The sequence below is a fragment of the Sus scrofa genome, chromosome 18 (genome assembly GCF_000003025.6).
Source record: "Sus scrofa isolate TJ Tabasco breed Duroc chromosome 18, Sscrofa11.1, whole genome shotgun sequence".
Lineage (NCBI taxonomy): Eukaryota > Metazoa > Chordata > Mammalia > Artiodactyla > Suidae > Sus > Sus scrofa.
The window spans coordinates 49,040,054-49,053,206 of record NC_010460.4 but is presented as its reverse complement, the minus strand read 5'-3'; the positions used below and the strand labels follow the sequence as shown (position 1 = coordinate 49,053,206).

Here is a 13,153-nt window from a genome sequence, read left to right as displayed (position 1 = left end):
TGATGTGATGTCCTTTCTTTCTTTTTTTTTTTTTTTTTGTCTTTTTGCCATTTCTTGGGCCATTCCCACAGCATATGGAGGTTCCCAGGCCAGGGGTCTAAGCGGAGCTGTAGCTGCCAGCCTACGCCAGAGCCACAGCAACGTGGGATCCGAGCCATGTCTGCAACCTACACCACAGCTCACGGCAACGCCAGATCCTTAACCCACTGAGCAAGGCCAGGGACCGAACCCACCACTTCATGGTTCCTAGTCGGATTCGTTAACCGCTGCGCCACGACGGGAACTCCCTGATGTCCTTTCTTTATGCGGAGATGCCTCTGCTCCTTGAGAAGCCAAGCCCTGGAGTCCTCCTTCCTCCTCCGAAGGCAGAGGCTGAGAGGTCAACACTGCCATGCGTCCTTCTAAAGACCTGCACGTCCTCGGCCAGAACTCTGTCTCCACCTGAGGACTTGCGGTGCCAAGCACTGGGAAGACAGAGACGCAGAATACTCTGAAGAAGGCAGCTCTGTGTTCAACTACACAGACAAAAGGACCACAGCATCCTCTGCCCGGAAGGGCATCAGGAGGTGAGAGATTGTTCCCAGGAGGAAGGACCACCGTGAGGCAGCCCAGCCCCCCGCCCCCAGAGGAGCATCCACGTCCTGCTCCCACGGCCCCACCCTGGAAGGCACTTCTATCCAGACCAAGGCGTCCAAGCTTCCGCTGCAGCACAATCACCCGGAGACTTAAGAAAAGAGAGATCGGAGTTCCCGTCGTGGCGCAGTGGTTAACGAATCCGACTAGGTTGCGGGTTCGGTCCCTGCCCTTGCTCAGTGGGTTAATGATCCAGCGTTGCTGTGAGCTGTGGTGTAGGTTGCAGACGCGGCTCGGATCCCGCGTTGCTGTGGCTCTGGCGTAGGCCGGTGGCTACAGCTCCAATTCGACCCCTAGCCTGGGAACCTCCATATGCCGCGGGAGTGGCCCAAAGAAATGGCAAAAAGACAAGACAAAAAAAAAAAAAAAGAAAAAGAAAAAGAAAAGAGAGATCCAACCAGGTCAGGAGTGGAACCACAGACTTTCTGTTTCTAAACATTGATGCCGTTGGTCTGAAATCACACTGGAGAGCCACCGAATGAACTCGTGGTGCGCTGCTTGGTTGGTACTGACACCTTGTTATTACATACGACGCTGGCCTTATTAAAGCATCTGACACTGTCACAGCCTTTACCTGAACATCCCCAAGGACCGGGAGCTCACTGCCTCATACACATCCAAGTCCATTTTGAACTATTAATTTCCCAAGCTCTTTATTACTGAGTCTAAACCTGCATTCACTCAATGCCTGCGCCTTGGTCATGAGCAATCAAACTGAAGTCAATCTCCTTGGGGAAGGAGATGAATGATCTTCCCAAGGAGAAGAGGAAGAACGCACCTGGCTCTCTGGAAAGGAACTGCATGCAGAATGATTATTTTCGAAAGGCTTTGTGAAGCCAACACTGCCATTTTAGAAAACAATGTCTCACTTCTGTACCGTGTGATGAATTCAGCAGGGTTTTTTGTTTTTTTGCTTTTTAGGGCCACACCTGCAGTATATGAACATTCCCAGGCTAAGTGGGAGTCGAATCGGAGCTACAGCTGCCAGCCTACACTACAGCCACAGCCACGCCAGATCCAAGCCTCGTCTGTGACCTACACCACAGCTCACGGCAACACCAGATCGCTGAGCCACTGAGAAAGGCCAGGGATCAAACCTGCCTCCTCATGGGCATACTAGTCAGATTCATTTCCACTGCATCACAACGGGAACTCCAGACTCAGCAGGTTTCCAGGGGAGCATTTCATCAAGCAGATGCACCGTCTTCCCAGGTGTCAACTGGTGACTTTCAGGCCAGCCTTGGGCCATGAAGGTAAAGATAACAGTGCAGGACAGGGAGCTGGCAGTGAATCCCGACACATGGCGTGCAATTTGTAAGATGAAAAACAGCTACTGGCCCACCCTGAGCTTCAGTCACTGGGCCACCCTAAGCTCTGAGCCAAGAGCGCATTCTGCACAAAAGCGCTGGGGGTTGGAGACAAGGGGTCTGAGGCGACACCAGCTTCCACGAATCCCCAGACGGCATCTACACCCCCACCCCACAGCCCCTTGTGGAACTATTGTAAAGGCAGCCCCTGCCGTCTCATCACTTCACCTATAAGTATTTCAATATATGCATCTTTAGAAGAAGGGCTTAAAAACAATTACAACAGGAGTTCCCGTTGTGGCACAGTGGAAACGAATCCACTAGGAACCATGAGGTTGCAGGTTCCAACCCTGGCCTTGCTCAGTGGGTCGGGGATCTGGTGTTGCCGTGAGCTGTGGTGTAGGTCACCGAAGCGGCTGGGATCTGGTGTTGCTGTGGCTGTGGTGCAGGCTCGCAGCTGTAGCTCCAATTGGACCCCTAGCCTGGGAACCTCCATATGCCGCGGGCGCGGCCCTGAAAAGACAAAAGACAAAAAAAAAAAAACAAGAAGAAGACACCAGCATCATTAGCAATCATTCCTTAATGTCAACCAACTATGTCATCATATTCGTACACAAATACGTAGTCAATGTTCAAATGTCCCCGTCTTACAAGTTTGTTTTGGTGTCGGTTTTTGGTTTTCGGCTTTTTAAGGGCCGCACCTGCAGCATATGGAGGTTCCCGGGCTAGGGGTTGAATCAGCGCTGCAGCTGCCAGCCTCCACCACAGCCACAGCAACGCAGGACTCAAGCTGCATCTGCAACCTATACCACAGCTCACGGCAACACCATCTCCTTAACCCACTGATCGAGGCCAGGGATCGTCATGTCATCGTCATGGATACCAGTCGGGTTCTTAACCCACTGAGCCACAACGGGAACTCCTGGTTTGGTTTGGTTTTGTTTACAATCTGCTCGTTTGAATCAGGATCCACAGCAAGCCTTGCCGCGTTTATTGAGTCTGTTTCTTCAGTTCCTTCACAATCCAGGCTCCTCCTTTTCTGGCCATTTACTTGAAAACAACTTGAGTTCTTTTCACCCAGTAGAACTTCCCCATTCTGAATTTCGCTGACCTTTCTGGAATTATTTTTCAGATCACTCTGTATTTCCTGTAAGCTGCGGGGGCGGGGGCGGGGGTCCTGGGCTGGGTGTGATTCTGGTTGGATTTCTGGGAGGACTCGGCAGAGGCAGCCGGTCCCTTCACGTGTGGCCCACGTGACCCCCACCAGCTTCCTCTGAGCCCAAGGAGGTCCCCAAAGGTCACAAGCTAGAGCCAGCTGTTCTGTTATTAACCGTCTGAAACGTGGCCTATTCTAACTCGACCACTTTCTCAACACATCCCAGCCGGAATTCCTCTCCAAAAAAAACACCTTTTTCTCGGCATCTATTTTTAATCCTGAGGTAAAGATCATACAAGGAAGAGGGTTAGATGCTTGATTGCTTCTCTTGACCAAATTTCACAAGCTGCTTCCCGAGCATCCCATCGCAGGGCAACGAACAAAAGTTTGTTGCTTTTTGAAATATGTACTTTTCTTTTTTATTTTATTTTTTTTCTTTTTAAAAAAATCTTTATTATAGTTGGTTTACAATGTTCTAGAAGTTTCTGCTGTACAGCAAAGTGACCCAGTTCTACCTATACATTCTTCTTCTCATATTATCTTCTATCGTGTTCCATCCCATGAGATTGGCTAGAGTTCGCTGTGCTGTGCAGCAGGATCTCATTGCTTATCCATTCTATTTTTTTTTTTTTTTTTTTTTGTCTTTATGTCTTTTCTAGGCCAGGGGTCGAATCAGAGCTGTAGCCACCGGCCTACGCCAGAGCCACAGCAACGTGGGATCCGAGCCGAGTCTGCAAACTACACCACAGCTCACGGCAACGCCGGATCCTTAACCCACTGGGCAAGGCCAGGGAGAACCCGCAACCTCATGGTTCCTAGTCGGATTCGTTAACCACTGCACCACGACGGGAGCTCCTGCTTATCCATTCTAAATGGAATCGTTTGCATCTACCACCCCAAGCTCCCCGTCCATCCCACTCCCTCCCGCTCCCCCTTGGCAACCACAAGTCCTTTCTCCAAGTCCAGGAGAGAGTTTGTTTCTGTTTTGGAGCTAGGTTCCTTGGTGCCACAATTTAGGTTCTACAAAGAAGTAACATCATATGGTGTTTGTCTTTGTCTTTCTGACTTTTAAGTATTTCTCAAAGTCTGTTGTATAAGTCAGAAAGTGATGTCCCCAAGCCACAAAGCTGATGGCTTTTATAACCCAGATCCAGGCCCACACCTGCACTCAGACACCCCAATTCTCGGCCCCTCGCCTGCTCACCAGACTCAGTTCCAGAGCCAGTTCCCCACCCCCATCCCCACTGCTCTCGGGCTCCCAGGAGAGGGTCTTGGGGCATAGGTCAAACATAGGGAGGAAGCTGACTGCACAACCCTGGGCTACAAATTGGCCATCAGGGTCACCCCACCCCACCCCACCCCACCCCGACCCCAGCTCCCTGGCAGAGACTTACATTCTGGGGAGGCGGCCGTCATGTGCTTTTTTTAACAAGTACTCCTCTCACAGGTAAGAATACACTCAAGTAATACAGGTGCCATGGCAACATCGGGCCTCTCCTTCGTCCCAATTCAGGGACGTGAAAAAAATAAGCAATCGAGTTTCCCCTTCAACGGCTACAGTTAATTCCACCACCGATCACACGGAACTCGGTCTCAGAGAGTCCCTCCCACATTTAAAACCTGGGATTGCAGTGGAATCAGCGCCAAACAAGAAAAGAAACAACACCTAACTGGAGTTTTCTTATCCACTGCAGACCTGCAGCCCTGGGACCTGGGGACGCTCTATCCATTCCCTGCACACATTTCCTGGGGCCCTTCCCTGGGAGAGGAGCTGTCACTCTGGACGCTGCAGGCTCTGGGGAGCTGACCACTGTCACCCCAGGACCAGGGCGGACAGGGACCATGAGCAGCCCACAGCTGGCAGGGGTGTGCAGGGGGACTGACGTTTGTCACAAGGACGGGAACAGACCCAGGGGGGCAATCACGGGTGCAACCGCCTGTGGGCGATGAGCGTTTTAATCATCAGCCCTGGATGCGAGCGGCCACTGGGTTCATGTGCTCCCTGCAGCCCTCTCCTGGGGCCTGGCGGCCACCAACAGCAGGTGGTCCACCAGCTTTCACGTCCTGACTTGGTGGGTTTTTCCTTAATTTATGGAGGGTCGTCCCTCTTTCTCAGAAAGTTTCTGAATTGAGACTTAAGCAAAGGCTCCCGATGCCCAGTTCCCCCTAAGGAAATGCAAATGCTGCCTATGCCTCTTTTGTTAAGTTTTCTTTTTTGTCTTTTTTAGGGCTGCACCCTTGGCATACGGAAGTTCCCACGCTACGGGTGAATGAGAGCTACAGCTGCACGCCTACACCACAGCCACGGCAACATGGGATCCGAGCCACATCTGCGACCTACACCACAGCTCACGGCAACGCCGGATCCTTAACCCACTGAACAAGGCCAGGGATCAAACCCACATCTTCATGGATGCTAGTCAGGTTCATTACCACTGAGCCACGATGGGCACTCCTTCTTCTTCTATTTTTTTTTTAAGCCTCTTAACCTGATACCTCTCATAAACATCCAGGCAATTCTACCCCCAAAGTTGAAAAACACCCAAGGGCTGGGTGTTATTTTAGGTGTGGGAGGGAACCATGAAATCAAAACACAGTGCAGATCAAAGTTTGGCCCAGGGTTAGAAGAGGACGGAGGCAGGTGCCTCTTCCCGGGCAGAGTCTTGGGGAGTCCCCACCAGGTGTGGGGACAGGCCCGCCGGCCACTGCAGATGGAGGCTGGGCAAAGACAGGGCCCCCTTCTCACCACTGGCTGGGCTCTGACCAGTCCAGCCTGGGTCCCGCTCGTTCCTGGAAGGAATGGAACCGGTCTTCCCACTGCCGCCGTGGGCTCACACGGACTGAATGCCCAGTCCAGCTCCTTCTTCACCTGAACTGAGGACTCTGAACTGAGAAAAGTACAACAAAGGAGCCATCGAGAAAGGAAGTTAGATACCGAGTGTCACGCACCCGGCCCTGGAGGGGCTGGCGGGCATCTGCATGAGGAGTGCCAGGGCAACAGGGGGCCAGACCCCACCTCAGCGGGGTTCAGCTCTTCAACACTTGCCTTCCCCCAGCTCTAAGTCTGTCCACACTTGCTGAGAACACAGCAGGGGGGCCAGCCACTCAGGCGCAGCGGCTGGGAAATGGGGCCTGAGGGTCTCCGCCAGCAGCGCCGCAGGGCTAGAACACCCCGCTTCCCCAGTGGAGATGGTGCCACACCTGCCCTCCTTTCTGGTCGCGTGACCTTGGGCCCATCCCAGCCCCTCAAGGCCAGGTGCGCTTGCCACGCTTCTCCCATGCTAACTAAGCCTTTGGGTCTCCTCCCAGGGGCTCCTGGGGTGACCCGTCCCTGTGCAGACAGGCTACGTGGAGCGCAGTTATTAGAGGACTTAGTTTCGAGGTCACACTCTGGGAATGTAGCATCGTGTATGTTTTCATTTCTGGGTCTCGCCCGGCTTTAACCAAAACCATGGACGTCAGGTTTGGTTCTCTTGACCAAGGGCAAGACTTGGACTTGGATCCAACAGGATTCCTGAGACTTTTCTCTATTTCCTGACGATCCGAGCGATTAAAGAGCAATGAAATGTGCAAGTCTCTGTTGGCCTGAAACCACTTAACCTCTGGTTCTTCTGGTCCAATATGTTTGTATGAGATACACAGGCTCTGACAGGCCAACTGTGGCTCCCGACAGTGTGCTGCACACACACGTGGACAGGTGTTTGTGACTTTTAGAAAACGACGTGTCCAGCTCAGCCACAACCCTGCTGTGCGAGGCAGACCCCCGTCTGTGCCTCTCAAGTTCACGACAGTGGTGGCAACAACCTGCAAGCAAGGAATAACCCGGAGCCGACTGAATACCGACACTTACTGACGAGGACAAGCCAGGTATACAGACAGCCTGCTGTGGACGGGAGCCGGCGGGAGAGAACCCTGTTCCACAGGCTCTAGTCACACTTCTTTACAGATCAGCATCCATCTGACAGATGGCAACGTGTCGCTGCTACCTAATTGTGCCATAAAATAAAGGAAGTATCACCCAAGTAGCTTCCTTTTCATCATCTCACACTTCCAGTCATCCAGTTTGGTGGGCCTTCTTTCTGAAATAAATCACAACTTTTTCCTATCGTTTTCTCTTCCGGTTTCATTGAGCCGTAATTGACCAACAGCGCCGTGTACGTCAAGGGGGACCACGTAGTGATCTGACTTACACATGTTGGGTACGGATGACCACGGTAAGTTTAGTGAACATTCATCATCTCACATAGGTACAAAATTAAAGAGATGGGAAAAAAATGTTTTCCTTGTGATGAGAACTTTTAGGATTTACTCTCTTAACTATTTTTTCCTTCTTAGGGCTACACCTGTCACATATGGAAGTTTCCAGGGTAGGGGCCAGTTGGGGCTGCAGTGGCAGGCCTACGCCACAGCCACAGCCATGAAGGATCTGCACTGCATCTGCATCCCAAGTTGCAGCTTGCGGCAAAACCAAATCCTTACCACACTGAACCAGATCTTAACACACTGAGCGAGGCCAGGGATCGAACCCCCACCCTCACGGACACTGTGCTGGGTTCTTAACCTGCTGAGCCACAACGGGAACTCCACTCTGTTAACTTTCACATGTAACATATAGCAGTCTTAATTATAGGTGTCAGGTGGTACCTTATATGCCTGGTACCTATTTATCTTGTAACTGGAAACTTGTAGCTTTTAACTGCCTTCCTCCTACCCCCACTTCTGGTAACCACAAATTTAGTATCATGTGTTTGCCTATGTTTTTATTTTTTTATGAACTTCTTAAAAAAACTGCAGTTGATTTACAATGTTGTGCTAATTTCTGCTGTACAGCAAAGTGACATATATATATATATATATATATATATCTCCTTTTTATATGATCTTCCATCATGGTCTATTCCAAGAGAATGGATGTAGTTCCCTGTGCTGTGCACTAGAACCTCATTGCTGAAAAAAGTCAAAACTTCTGAGAGAACCCATCATGGGCCACTGGTGGGAAATGTGACCGTGACAGCACAGGCTCATGAACACGTAGCAGTCACGCTGGCCTCCTGTGACCCTCATGGCTTCTGATCACTTCCTCTGACTTTGTGAATTTAAGCGAACAACACACACACACACACACACACAAATACAAAGGTGTAGCTGTCAGATCCCAGGGTGGAAACCAGCCTCCACCTGTGTAATCTGACTCCTAATGTCACCTGCGACAGAAACCACCCATTGTCTTCCCTGTCATTAAACAAAGGAAATAAAGCCAGCTAAATTCAGTAAACAGCCGACTCAAATTTCAGAAGCTATTCTTATTCAACCTCTCCTCCAGTAGAAAAACCACAATGGTCGGGCAAAAACAATGGGCGAGTGGTGCCAGCCGCCAGGTGAGGGCCTGCACCTGCGTCCCGAGTCAGGCACTGCCTGGACTGCCCCCCACACGTGGCCCCCGGAAAGTGGCAGCTGGGGCCCCTTTCAAGGACGGCGGCGGCTCTGAAGTGGAGGAACTTCTCAGACGCAAATCGGCCTCTCCCGACCGAGGGTGCGGCCGTGGGGGCGGTTCTTGCACGTGGACACGCCGTGTCCCCACAAACCCTCCACCAGCCCCGGGAAAGCGTTTCCGCTGGGGCACGGCTACGAATTGTCTCCTGCGGCCGACGGCATTGGAAAGGCAAAGATAAGATGGAAAAACAAACAACACTGGCTGCCTCGGACATCAATAAAAAGTTGTCAGGCCACGTTCAGAGCCCCGAGTCGTGAAGAGATCCTGCAATCAAGCCACCAGCCACCAGCTGGAGGAAATCTCACACACACACACACACACACACACACACACACACACACACACACACACACACACACCCCCGCATCCCGACCACAGGCTCTTTGCCATCGGCTCTCCACCGCCTCTATGTCGACAAACGAGGGGCTGCCAGATTCAAGGTCCCAGACGTGGCGGTCAAGGTCCCTGCACCCCACCCCGCCCCCACCACAGCAGAGAGCATGCTGCGGAACCCATCAAATTGGTTCTCTCCCCACCAGATGGCAAGAGGAGGGGCAAACCCAAAATGCAAACAGCAAAGGCTGCGCTGCCCCCTTGAACTCACCCAACAACACATGAGGCTTTTTCCCACTCGCTGTGTACTTTCCATGCGCCAGAGCCAAGGCTCAGAATCTCCCTATGTTATTTCATCCCAACCTGAGCACCCCTCGAGGACGTGGGGGGCGTCCCCACTTTACAGAAGATGGCTGTGGACCCCAGAAGTGGGAGGTCTCAGTTCACGGTTATAGCCTAGGTGGGACCCCGAGCTGACTCAAGCCCCACTCACTGTTCTAGTCTTAGTCTGTGCCACATGCACATGAGCAAGCAGGTCCACCTATAGAAAGAACTAGAGGATGCGCGTGACCCAGTCCCAAAGAGCCTGACCCCTCTCCCACCACTAAAGATTACCGTAGTTATCTCAACAACCAGCGAGTCATCCACTCCACAAACCAGGAGATGACATGCCATGGACGTCTCGCAGGTGTAACCCAGAGCGACAATAAGGCATCTATTTCTAAATGCCGTGCCAACAGCCGCAGCCACATAATGCCAAGGGTTCTGAGAAGGCTGCACTTCAAAGCTTGTGTCCGACGTCCCTCTAAAAGAAGAATTCATCTGGACCTGGCCATGGGCGGGAGCATGTCCGTGCAGCTGTCGTGCAGGACCTGTCCCCGGCCACAGTCAACACCTGGCATAGCTTCCCACGTGGCACTTTCTCCACTGATTTGCTTTTTCCCTCCTTGCTGATAAGGCACAGGCCAATACTGCGGTTTCCCTCTCACGCCGGCTTCCAGGAAACTGGGAGCCTTGTTTGCAGGTTTCATCAGCTCAGTTGACATTTACAGAGGGAGGTCTGCCTCCCAGATCTTTCTCTCAGCCCCACCGCCTGTCATTTCTAGTCAGTGTATCACTCAAACCTGGTGCCCACCTTTTTTTTTTTTTTTTCTTTTCAGGGCTGTACCTGCAGCATATGAAGGTTCCCAGGCTCGGGGTAGAATGGGAGCTGCAGCTGCCAGCCTACATCACAGCCACAGCAACACCAGATCCGAGCTGCATCTGTGACCTATGCTGCAGTCTGTGGCAACACCAGACCCTTAACCCACTGATTGAGACCAGGGGTCAAACCCAAATCCTCAGAGACTGCATCGGATTCTTAACCCACTGAGCCACGATGGGAACTTCCATGGCCACATTCTAAGCCACGGCAATAAACAGGAAGAGAATGTGCTACCAGAAAAGGCCCAGAAAAATGAGCAGCAAGGCCAACAGCCAAGGGGTCAGGGCAGGAGGGCCACGTGAAGTTTCCTGGCTGCTGGGTCCCAAACACTTCAGGTGGTCACAAGGGAACCTCCGCCTGGCAGAGCATGACGTCATGAGGTGCAGGGGTCACGGGAGGTCACCAGGTCCTGTGGGCACAGCCTGGCACCAACCTCTCCTCTCCAACCAGGGCAGTGAAGGACGCTTCCAAATAGTCATGCCAGACCAGACCTGCCCCAGGAACTCAGGCAGCCCTGGTGGCTCAGAGTTAGCCCGAGCTGAGCGCCAGCTCTCCTGCAGCCTCCAGGAAGGGCTCCCTGCACTCAGCACAGCAGGCGAATGCCATGCAGAGAAGGGTCCTGGGCACAGAAGAGGGCAGCTGGGTCAGAGGGCCTGACACCGAGGGCCACCGTCACAGCTTCAGCTGGACAAGGAAGCGGGCTCCTGCTCCCAAACCCGGGAGGCCTGAATCCCGCCACCACCAGGAACACAGGATGAAGCTGGGGGGAAGGGGACGGGGGGCAGGTGCCCACGGACCCTGCGGGTGTCAGCTCAAGTGGCGCTGGGATCCGGGGCAGGGTGGCCTAGTGAAAGGGCACCTGAAATCCAAACCTCTGGCCGTCGCCCCATTCGTGAGCAAGGCCACCGTGGCCCATCGCACGGAGACGTGGTGAGAGGGAAATACTGAGCTGGGGTCTGAACCCGTCGCACTGCATCCCCATGAGTTTCTTCTCAGAACACGAGGGGTGGAGTTCTCGTTGTGGCTCTGCAGGTTAAGAATCCGACGAGCATCCATGAAGATGCCGGTTCAATCCCTGGCCTCACGCCATGAACAGAATGAGGATATGCTACCAGAAAAGGCCCATAAAAATGAGCAGCAAAGCCAACAGCCAAGGGGTCAGGGCAGCAGGGCCACATGAAGTTTCCTTGGCCGAAGGATCCGGCACTGCTGAGAGCTGTGGTGTAGGTCACAGACGTGGCTTGGATTCGGTGTTGCTGTGGCTGTGGCGTAGGCCTCAGCTGCAGTTCCCATTCCCTAGCCTGGGAACCTCCAGGTGCCGCAGGTGCAGCCCTCAAAAAAAAAAAAAAAAAAAAAAAAAAAGAGGGGTTTTTCCCTGCATAGTTATCCTTGATTCTACAACACGCAGAGTCAAAAAATAGGAAAGCAATGCCAACTGACCTGCTTCATCTCTAGAAGCCAGCAGCAGCAAAAGAAGCCGAGACTGGGAGTTCCCATTGTGGCTCAGTGGGTTAAGAACCAGACATAGTGTCCATGAGGATGTGGGGTCAATCCCTGGCCTTGCAGCTCTAATTGATCCCTAGCTGTAAAAAGAAAAAAAGAAAAAGAGCCCATAAAGCTTTAACAAAAGAAAAGAAAAGAAAAAAAAAAGAAGCAGCCAAGAGTGGAGGCTACAGCCACTCCGGGTCTGGGGCCCTGGGAAGTGACTTCACTTTTCTCAGCCCCTCATCCTTCCTGTCTCAGGTGGGTGAGCCCAGGTGACTTTCCGGGCAAATGTGCCTAAGACAGAGCAGGTACTCAGTGAATGGAACAAAGAAAGAAACAGGACCAGGACCTCAGGCGGCCTGGTCAGGACCAAGGCCTGGATGTTCCCAAGTGACATCCGAAATGTTGCTATTATCTTGGGGTACCTCCATGCCAATCCAAAATGCCGGCCCATGGTACTAGAAGGTTCTTGACCAATGCAGGGCCAGGAGAGAAAAGGCAATTTCTGTGCTTTCTGCCCTGAGAAGTGATACTGAGTAGGTGAAAGCCCTGCACCGAATCTCCAGTGGACTGAGCAGTCCGCATACACCACCCCACCCCCCACAGCCAGGGGGAGGGGCCCGGCCCGGCTGGGCTGCCCACACCCATCCTACCGTGTATTCTTCCTAAAACTCCTGAGGCAGCACTCTGGAGTTTTAGGAAGAAAGCCACTTGCAAGGCACAGAGCTGAGCCCCTTGGAGGGTGTGCGCTACTCAGGAAGAACCAGCCCTGGGGCTACGGGCTGCCAGGCTCTCAGCCATCAGAGGCACCAGAAGCAGGAAGGTGGGTGAAATCCCCACCAGGTGTGTGGCAAAGCCGGGGCCAAGGGCACGGGGCCGTGTCCAGTTGGGGAAGCACAGAGGACACACCTAGCAGATATCCCGGGGGAGGCTCCGGGCACACCTGTTTCCTCCCCTCACAGGTGAGGCTGGGAAAGGCACGCACGCCCCCGCAGTGAGTCACTTCCAGTTTGCACGAACAGAAGACAGTGGTCGGCATCCTGTTGTCCGGGAAGCGCACTGAGCCAGGTGTCCCGCGGCCGCTCTGAAGTCATTAACACCAGGCTTAACCCCCTCATCTCCAGGGAGGGGGAGCGGGCAGCAAAGAAAACACCCAGAAGCACCTTGACACTCACAGATGTTTCCATCGACAAAGCAGCCAACGATTAATATTTGCCAAAAGTAAGTGTTATCCCTGCGTTTGCCTTCAATCGGATAGAAAGATGGCACCTGTCTGAGCTGCCTGTTCCAAAGCCACTGTGTTCTGCCAGCCACCCCGAACTCTGCCCACGTCTTTGTCACTAAGGAAACGGGCAGCATCTTTGTGTCCCAGCAGGGGGACATGGGCCGAGGGAAATGAATCCCTGAAGGCAACTAACACTGATCTGAAAGAAGCCTCTTCCAAAGGAGTGCGGGATTCGCAAGCCTTAAGAAAAGCCTGCAAATGCCTAGTGGAAGGGTCCCTGCTGAGCTCTGTGGATAAAAGCTACAGCTCAGAGCGG

At 52.9% G+C, this 13,153-nt stretch overlaps 1 protein-coding gene across 6 annotated transcripts in view; it reads right to left on the bottom strand.

Moving 5' to 3' along the window:
- The window catches only part of TNS3 (tensin 3), a 231,497-nt gene that overhangs the window by 139,228 nt on the left and 79,116 nt on the right, over positions 1 to 13,153 (bottom strand). The gene's annotated exons all lie outside the window — the stretch shown is intronic.